This window comes from Cetorhinus maximus, chromosome 3, assembly GCF_964194155.1.
Source record: "Cetorhinus maximus chromosome 3, sCetMax3.hap1.1, whole genome shotgun sequence".
Classification (NCBI taxonomy): Eukaryota; Metazoa; Chordata; class Chondrichthyes; order Lamniformes; family Cetorhinidae; genus Cetorhinus; species Cetorhinus maximus.
In genome coordinates, this window is record NC_135881.1 from 158,748,226 (window position 1) to 158,758,537 (window position 10,312).

A 10,312-nucleotide genomic window follows, 5' to 3' on the forward strand; every position below is an offset into this window, starting at 1 on the left:
CAGATCAAGAAATTGAAGTTTTGGCGAATGCAGAGAAGCTGGAAATGTGCAGAATTTGATTACTTGCAAGAAACTGAGTATTTGTTGTATACAGTAAACAGGTTTTTTGAAAAGAGAGAAATGGAGCACAATGAACATTTAGAAATATGTAGATTCTTAGAAATCGAGATATTAACGTAGATGGACATTACTGGAGAGGGAGAAATTCATTGAAATGGAGAAACCTGTGCTGTCAGTGAAAGCGCAGAAGCGACAAGCAGTGAATTGCATGGTAATGGGAGATTCTACGAAAGTGGGGAATGAGATACATCTGCAGATAGGTAAAATGCTGGAATTTGATCATTTCTTAGAAATTGATATAATGCTATATGCCAAAGACTCAGGTTTGCCTCAGTTGAAGCAGATGGAGAAATTGAAGCAGGAAATATGAAGAATTTAAATTACCACAAGAAACTGAGTATTTGTTGGGTATAGAGAAGCAGATTTGTTAAAAAGAGAGAAATGGAGCAATTGAAGGCTGAGTTGAAGAACGAACATTTGGATATGTGGGGATGGTTCCAAATAAATGTAGATCGAATTGCTGCATATGGAAAAATTGAATGAGAAGCAGAAACCCGTCCTGTCAGTGAAAGGGCAGTTGATACAAACAGCGAATTTCATGGAAATGGGAGATTTCATGAAGATTGGGAATGAGATAAAACTGCAGATAGAGAAAAAGGTTGAATTTGTTCAATTGCTTGAAATTGACAGTTTGAAAGATGCAGAGAGCCAGGTTTGCTTAAATTGAAAGATATGGAGAAATTGAAGTTGTGGTGAATGCGGTAAACCTGCAAATGTGCTGAATCTAACAAATTACTGGGTATTGAGACTTTGATGAATACAGTTTTGCAGCTAAAGGGAGAAATTGAAAAATAAGATTTTGAGGTGAATGCGAGGTAGCTGGAAATGAAGCGATTGTTTGATATGGAGAAACTTCTCTGGATTGTCAGTAGAAATTAATAGTGATAGCGAGAGTATTGGAAATGGAGGGATGTCTACATTCAGAGATGGAGTAGAAGCTACAAGCAAGGAAGTTGATGGAAATGGGTGATTTTAGATATGTGGGGAATGAGATACATCTGCAGATAAGCAAAATGATGGAAGTTGATCAATTGTTGGACAATGATATAATGCAATATGGAAAGGTGTCAGGCTTGCATCAGTTGAAGCAGATGGAGAAATTGAAGTTTCGGCAAATGCAGAGAAGCTGCAAATGTGCAGAATCTGATTACTTTCAAGAAACTGAGTACTTGTTGGATACAGTAAACAGTTTTTTTGAAAAGAGAGAAATGGAGCCCAATGAACATTTAGAAATATGTAGATTCTTAGAAATCGAGATATTAACGTAGATGGACATTACTGGAGAGGGAGAATTTCATTGAAATGGAGAAACCTGTGTTGTCAGTGAAAGCGCAGAAGCTACAAGCAGTGAATTTCATGGTAATGGGAGATTCTACGAATGTGGGGAATGAGATATGTCTGCAGATAGGCAAAATGCTGGAATTTGAACAATTGTTAGAAATTGATATAATGCTATATGCAAAAGAGTCAGGTTTGCCTCAGCTGAAGCAGATGGAGAAATTGAAGTTTCGGCGAATGCAGAGAAGCTGGAAATGTGCAGAATTTAAATAACTACAAGAAACTGAGTATTAGTTGGATATAGAGAAGCAGATTTGTTAAAAAGAGAGAAATGGAGCAATTGAAGGCTGAATTGAAGAATGAACATTTGGATATGTGGGGATTGTTCCAAATAGATGTATTAATGTAGATCGAATTACTGCATATGGAAAAATTGAATGAGAAGCAGAAACCCGTCCAGTCAGTGAAAGGGCCTTTGATACAAACAGCGAATTTCATGGAAATGGAAGATTTCCCAAAGATTGGGAATGAGATAAAACTGCAGATAGAGAAAATGCTTGAATTTGTTCAATTGCTAGAAAATGACAGTTTGAAAGATGCAGAGAGCCAGGTTTGCTTAAATTGAAGGATATGGAGAAATTGTACTTGTGGTGAATACGGTAAACCTGCAAATGTGTTGAATCTAACAAATTGCAGGATATTGAGAGTTTGATTGATAAAGAGAACTGGTTTCGCTCCTAAAGGGTGAAATTGAACAATAAGATTTTGAGGTTAATGCGAGGTAGCTGGTAAAGAACCGATTGTTTGACATGGAGAAAGTTGTCTGGATTGGCAGTAGAAATTAATAGTGACAGTGAGAGTATTGGAAATGGAGGGATGTCTACATTCAAAGAAAGAGCAGAAGCTACAAGCATGGAATTTCATGGAAATGGGAGGTTTTACAAATGTGGGGAGTCAGATACATCTGCAGATAGGCAAAATGCTGGAAGTTGATCAATTGTTAGAAATTGATATAATGCTATATGGAAAGGAATCAGATTTCAGCAGTTGAAGCAGTTGAAGAAATTGAAGTTTCGGCGAATGCATAGAAGCTGGAAATGTGCAGAATTTGATTACTTGCAAGCAACTGAGTACTTGTTGTATACAGTAAACAGGATTTTTGAAAAGAGAGAAATTGAGCACAATGAACATTTAGAAATATGTAGATTCATAGAAATCGAGATATTAACGTAGAAGGACATTACTGGAGAGGGAGAAATTCAATGAAATGGAGAAACCTGTGCTGTCAATGAAAGCGCAGAAGCTACAAGCAGTGAATTCCATGGTAATGGGAGATTCTACGAATGTGGGGAATGAGATATATGTGCAGATAGGTAAAGTACTGGAATTTGATCAATTGTTAGAAATTGATTTAATGCTATATGCCATAGACTCAGGTTTGCCTCAGTTGAAGCAGATGGAGAAATTGAAGTTTCAGCAAATGCAGAGAAGCTGGAAATGTGAAGAATTTGAATAACTACAAGATACTGAGTATTTGTTGGATAGAGAGTAGCAGATTTGTTAACAAGAGAGAAATGGAGCAATTGAAGGCTGAGTTGAAGAATGAACATTTGGATATGTGGGGATTGTTCCAAATAAATGTAGATCGAATTACTGCATATGGAAAAATTGAATGAAAAACAGAAACCCGTCCAGTCAGTGAAAGGGCAGTGGATCCAAACAGCGAATTTCATGGAAATGGGACATTTCACAGAGATTGGGAATGAGATAAAACTGCACAAAAAAAAGCTTGAATTTGTTCAATTGCTAGAAATCGACAGTTTGAAAGATGCAGAGAGCCAGGTTTGCTTAAATTGAAGGATATTGAGAAATTGAACTTGTGGTGAATGCGGTAAACCTGCAAATGTGCTGAATCTAACAAATTGCAGGGTATTGAGAATTTGATTAATACAGAGAACTAGTTTTGCTGGAAAAGGGAGAAAGTGAAAAATAAGATTTTGAGGTAAGTGCGAGGTAGCTGGAAATGAACCGTTTGTTTGATATGGAGAAAGTTGTCTGGATTGGCAGTAGAAATTAATAGTGATAGCGAGAGTATTGGAAATGGAGGGTTGTCTACATTCAGAGAAAGAGCAGAAGCTACAAGCATTGAATTTGATGGAAATGGGAGATTTTACAAATGTGGGGAATGAGATACATCTGCAGATAGGCAAAATGCTGGAAGTTGATCAATTGTTGGAAAATGATATAATGCTATATGGAAATGAGTCAGGCTTGCATCAGTTGAAGCAGATGAAGAAATTGAAGTTTCGGCGAATGCAGAGAAGCTGCAAATGTGCAGAATCTGATTACTTGCAAGAAACTGAGTGCTTGTTGGATACAGTGAACAGGTTTTTTGAAAAGAGAGAAATGGAGCACAATGAGCATTTGTAAATATGTAGATTCTTAGAAATAGAGATATTAACGTAGATGGACATTACTGGAGAGGGAGAAATTCATTGAAATGGAGTAACCTGTGCTGTCAGTGAAAGCGCTGAAGCTACAAGCAGTGAATTTCATGGTAATGGGAGATTCTACGAATGTGGGGAATGAGATATATCTGCAGATAGGTAAAACACTGGAATTTGACCAATTGGTAGAAATTGATATAATGCTACATGCCAAAGACTCAGGTTTGCCTCAGTTGAAGCAGATAGAGAAATTGAAGTTTTGGCGAATGCAGAGAATCCGGAAATGTGAAGAATTTAAATAACTACAAGAAACTGAATATTTGTTGGATAGAGAGAAGCAGATTTGTTAAAAAGAGAGAAATGGAGCAATTGAAGGCTGAATTGAAGAATGAACATTTGGATGTGTGAGAATTGTTCAAAATAGATGTATTAATGTAGATCGAATTACTGCATATGAAAAAATTGAATGAGAAGCAGAAACCCGTCCAGTCAGTGAAAGGGCAGTTGCTACAAACAGCGAATTTCATGCAAATGGGAGATTTCACAAAGATTGGGAATGAGATAAAACTGTACATTGAGGAAAAGCTTGAATTTGTTCAATTGCTAGAAATCGACAGTTTGAAAGATGTAGAGAGCCAGGTTTGCTAAAATTGAAGGATATGGAGAAATTGAACTTGTGGTGAATGTGGTAAACCTGCAAATCTGTTGAATCTAACAAACTGCACGGTATTGAGAATTTGATTAATACAGAGAACTAGTTTCGCTCCTAAAGGGAGAAATTGAACAATAAGATTTTGAGGTTAATGCGAGGTAGCTGGTAATGAACCGAATGTTTGATATGGAGAATGTTGTCTGGATTGGCAGTAGAAATTAATAGTGTTGGTGAGAGTATTGGAAATGGAGAGATGTCTACATTCAGAGAAAGAGCAGAAGCTACAAGCAAGGAATTTCATGGAAATGGGAGATTTTACAAATGTGGGGAATGAGATACATCAGCAGATAGGCAAAATGCTGGAAATTGATCAATTGTTGGAAAATGACATAATGCTATATGGAAAGGAGTCAGGTTTGCCTCAGTTGAAGCAGATGGAGAAATTGAAGTTTCGGCGAATGCAGAGAAGCTGGAAATGTGAAGAATCTGATTACTTGCAAGAAACTGAGTACTTGTTGGATACAGTGAACAGGTTTTTTCAAAAGATAGAAATGGAGCACAATGAACATTTAGAAATATGTAGATTCTTAGAAGTAGAGATATTAACGTAGATGGACATTACTGGAGAGGGAGAAATTCATTGAAATGGAGAAACCTGTGCTGTCAGTGAAAGCGCAGAAGCTACAAGCAGTGATTATCATGGTAATGGGAGATTCTACGAATGTGGGGAATGAGATATATCTGCAGATAGGTAAAATACTGGAATTCGATCAATTGTTAGAAATTGATATAATGCTATATGCGAAAGACTCAGGTTTGCCTCAGTTGACGCAGATGGAGAAATTGAAGTTTCGGCGAATGTAGAGTAGCTGGAAATGTGAAAAATTTAAATAACTACAAGAAACTGAGTATTTGTTGGATAGAGAGAAGCAGATTTGTTAACAAGAGAGAAATGGAGCAATTGAAGGCTGAGTTGAAGAATGAACATTTGGATATGTGAGGATTGTTCAAAATAGATGTATTAATGTAGATCGAAATACTGCATATGGAAAAATTGAATGAGAAGCAGAAACCCGGCCAGTCAGTGAAAGGGTAGTTGATACAAACAGCGAAATTCATGGAAATGGGAGATTTCCCAAAGATTGGGAATGAGATAAAACTGCACATAGAGAAAGAGCTTCAATTTTTTCAATTGCTAGAAAATGACAGTTTGAAAGATGCAGAGAGCCAGGTTTGCTTAAATTGAAGGATATGGAAAAATTGAACTTGTGGTGAATGCGCTAAACCTGCAAATGTGTTGAATCTAACAAATTGCAGGATATTGAGAATTTGATTAATACAGAGAACTAGTTTCGCTCCTAAAGGGAGAAATTGAACAATAAGATTTTGAGGTTAATGTGAGGTAGCTGGTAATGAATCGAATGTTTGATATGGAGATAGTTGTCTGGATTAGCAGTAGAAATTAATAGTGATAGCGAGAGTATTGGAAATGGAGGGATGTCTACATTCAGAGAAAGAGCAGAATCTACAAGCAAGGAACTTCATGAAAATGGGAGATTTTACAGATGTGGGGAATGAGATACATCTGCAGATAGGCAAAATGCTGGTAGTTGATCAATTGTTGGAAAATGATATAATGCTATATGGAAACGAGTCAGGCTTGCATCAGTTGAAGCAGATGGAGAAATTGAAGTTTTGGTGAATGCAGAGAAGCTGCAAATGTGCAGAATCTGATTACTTGCAAGAAACTGAGTACTTGTTGGATACAGTGAACAGGTTATTTGAAAAGAGAGAAATGGAGCACAATGAACATTTAGAAATATATAGATTGTTAGAAATAGAGATATTAACGTAGATGGACATTACTGGAGAGGGAGAAATTCATTGAAATGGAGAAACCTGTGCTGTCAGTGAAAGCGCAGAAGCTACTAGCAGTGAATTTCACGGTAATGGGAGATTCTATGAAAGTGGGGAATGAGATATATCTGCAGATAAGTAAAATACTGGAATTTGATCAATTGTTAGAAATTGATATAATGCTACATGCCAAAGCCTCAGGTTTGCATCAGTTGAAGCAGATGGAGAAATTGAAGTTTCGGTGAATGCAGAGAAGCTGGAAATGTGACGAATTTAAATAATTACAAGAAACTGAGTATTTGTTGGATAGAGAGAAGCAGATTTGTTAACAAGAGAGAATTGGAGCAATTGAAGGCTGAGTTGAATAATGAACATTTGGATATGTGGGGATTGTTCCAAATAGATGTATTAATGTAGATCGAATTACTGCATATGGAAAAATTGAATGAGAAGCAGAAACCCGTCCAGTCAGTGAAAGGGCAGTTGATACAAACAGCGAATTTCATGGAAATGGGAGATTTCAAAAAGATTGGGAATGAGATAAAACTGCGCATAGAGAAAAAGCTTGAATTTGTTCAATTGCTAGAAATCGATAGTTTGAAAGATGCAGAGAGCCAGGTTTGCTTAAATTGAAAGATATGGAGAAATTGAACTTGTGGTGAATGCGGCAAAGCTGCAAATGTGCTAAACCTAACAAATTGCAGGATATTGAGAATTTGATAAATGCAGAGAACTAGTTTTGCTGCTAAAGGGAGAAATTGAAAAATAATATTTTGAGGTAAATGCGAGGTATCTGCAAATGAACCGATTGTTTCATGTGGAGAAAGTTGTCTGGATTGGCAGTAGAAATTAATATAGATAGCGAGAGTATTGGAAATGGAGGGATGTCTACATTCAGAGATAGAGCTGAAGCTACAAGCAAGGAATTTCATGGAAATGGGAGATTTAACAAATGTGGGGAATGAGATACATCTGCAGATAGGCAAAATGCTGGTAGTTGATCAATTCTTGGAAAATGAAATAATGATATATGGAAAGGAGTCAGGCTTGCATCAGTTGATGCAGATTGAGAAATTGAAGTTTCTGCGAATGCAGAGATGCTGCAAATGTGCAGAACCTGATTACTTGCAAGAAACTGAGTACTTGTTGGATACAGAAAACAGGTTTTTGAAAAGAGAGAATGGAGCAAAATGAAGATTTAGAAATATGTAGATTCTTAGAAATCGAGATATTAACGTAGATGGACATTACTGGAAAGGGAGAAATTCATTGAAATGGAGAAACCTGTGCTGTCAGTGAAAGCGCAGAAACTACAAGCAGTGAATGTCATGGTAATGGGAGATTCTACGAATGTGGGGAATGAGATATATCTGCAGATAGGTAAAATACTGGAATTTGATCAGTTGTTAAAAATTGATATAATGCTACATGCCAAAGACTCAGGTTTGCCTCAGTTGAAGCAGATGGAGAAATTGCAGTTTCGGCGAATGCAGAGAATCCGGAAATGTGAAGAATTTAAATAACTACTAGAAACTGAGTATTTGTTGGATAGGGAGAAGCAGATTTGTTAACAAGAGAGAAATGGAGAAATTTAAGGCTGAGTTGAAGAATGAACATTTGGATATGTGGGGATTGTTCTAAATAGATGTATTAATGTAGATCGAATTACTGCATATGGAAAAATTGAATGAGAAGCAGAAACCCGTCCAGTCAGTGAAAGGGCAGTTGATACAATCAGCGAATTTCATGGAAATGGGAGATTTCACAAAGATTGGGAATGCGATAAAACTGCAGATAGAGAAAAAGCTTGAATTTGTTCAATTGCTAGAAATCGACAGTTTGAAAGATGCAGAGAGCCAGGTTTGCTTAAATTGAAGGATATGGAGAAATTGTACTTGTGGTGAATGCGTTAAACCTGCAAATATGCTGAATCTAACAAATTGCAGGTTGTTGAGAATTTCATTAATCCAGAGGACTAGTTTGCTGCTAAAGGGAGAAATTGAAAAATAATATTTTGAGGTGAATGAGAGGTAGCTGTCACTGAACCGATTGTTTGATATGGAGAAAGTTGTCTGGATTTGCAGTAGGAATTAAAAGTGATAGCGAGAGTATTGGCAATGGAGGGATGTCTACATTCAGAGAAAGAGCAGAAGCTACAAGCAAGGAATTTCATGGAAATGGGAGATTTTACAAATGTGGGGAATGAGATACAGCTGCAGATAGGCAAAATGCTGGAAGTTGATCAATTGTAAGAAAATGATATAATGATATATGGAATGGAGGCAGGTTTGCATCAGTTGAAGCAGATGGAGAAATTGAAATTTTGGCGAATGCAGAGAAGCTGCAAATGTGCAGAATCTGATTACTTGCAAGAAACTGAGTACTTGTTGGATACAGTGAACAGGTTTTATGAAAAGAGAGAAATGGAACACAATGAACATTTAGAAATATATAGATTCTAAGAGATAGAGATATTAACATAGATGGACATTACTGGAGAGGGAGAAATTCATTGAAATGGAGAAACCTGTGCTGTCAGTGAAAGCGCAGAAGCTACAAGCAGTGAATGTCATGGTAATGGGAGATTCTACGAATGTGGGGAATGAGATATATCTGCAGGTAGGTAAAATACTGGAATATGATCAATTGTTAGAAATTCATGTAATGCTATTGGCCAAAGAGTCAGGTTTGCCTCAGTTGAAGCAGATGGAGAAATTGAAGTTTCGGCGAATGCAGAGAAGCTGGAAATGTGAATAATTTAAATAACTAAAAGAAACTGAGTATTTGTTGGATAGAGAGAAGCAGATTTGTTAACAAGGCAGAAATGGAGAAATTGAAGACTGAGTTGAACAATCAACATTTGGATAGGTGGGGATTGTTCCAAATAGATGTATTAATGTAGATGGAATTACTGCATATGGAAAAATTGAATGAGAAGCAGAGACCCGTCCAGTCAGTGAAAGGGCAGTAGATACAAACAGCGAATTCGATGGAAAAGGGAGATTTCACAAAGCTTGGGAGATTAAACTGCAGATAGAGAAAAAGCATGAATTTGTTCAATTGCTAGAAATCGACAGTTTGATAGATGCAGAGAGCCAGGTTTGCTTAAATTGAAGGATATGGAAAAATTGAACTTGTGGTGAATGCGGTAAACCTGAAAATGTGATGAATCTAACAAATTGCAGGGTATTGAGAATTTTATTAATAGAGAGAACTAGTTTTGCTGCTAAAGGGAGAAATTGAAAAATAACATTTCGAGGTGAATGCTAGGTAGCTGCAAATCAACCGATTGTTTGATATGGAGAAAATTGTCTGGATTGGCAGGAGAAATTAAAAGTGATAGCGAGAGTATTGGGAATGGAGGGATGTCTACATTCAGAGATAGAGCTGAAGCTACAAGTAAGGAATTTCATGGAAATGGGAGATTTTACAAATGTGGGGAAAGAGATACGTCTGCAGATAGGCAAAATGCTGGAAGTTGATGAATTGTAAGAAATTGATATAATGGTATGTGGAAAGGAGTCAGGCTTGAATCAGTTGAAGCAGATGGAGAAATTGAAGTTTCGGCGAATGCAGAGACGTTGGAAGTGTGCAGAAATTGATTACTTGCAAGAAACTGAATACTTGTTGGATACAGTAAACAGGTTTTTGAAAAGAGAGAAATGGAGTACAATGAACATTTAGAAATATGTAGATTCTTAGAAATCGGGATATTAACGTAGATGGACATTACTGGAGAGGGTGAAATTCATTGAAATGGAGAAACCTGTGCTGTCAGTGAAAGCGCTGAAGATACAAACAGTGAATTTCATGGTAATGGGATATTCTACGAATGTGGGGAATGAGATATATCTGCAGATAGGAAAAATGCTGCAATTTGATCAATTGTTAGAAATTGATATAATGCTTTATGCAAAAGAGTCAGGTTTGCCTCAGTAGAAGCAGATGGAGAAATTGA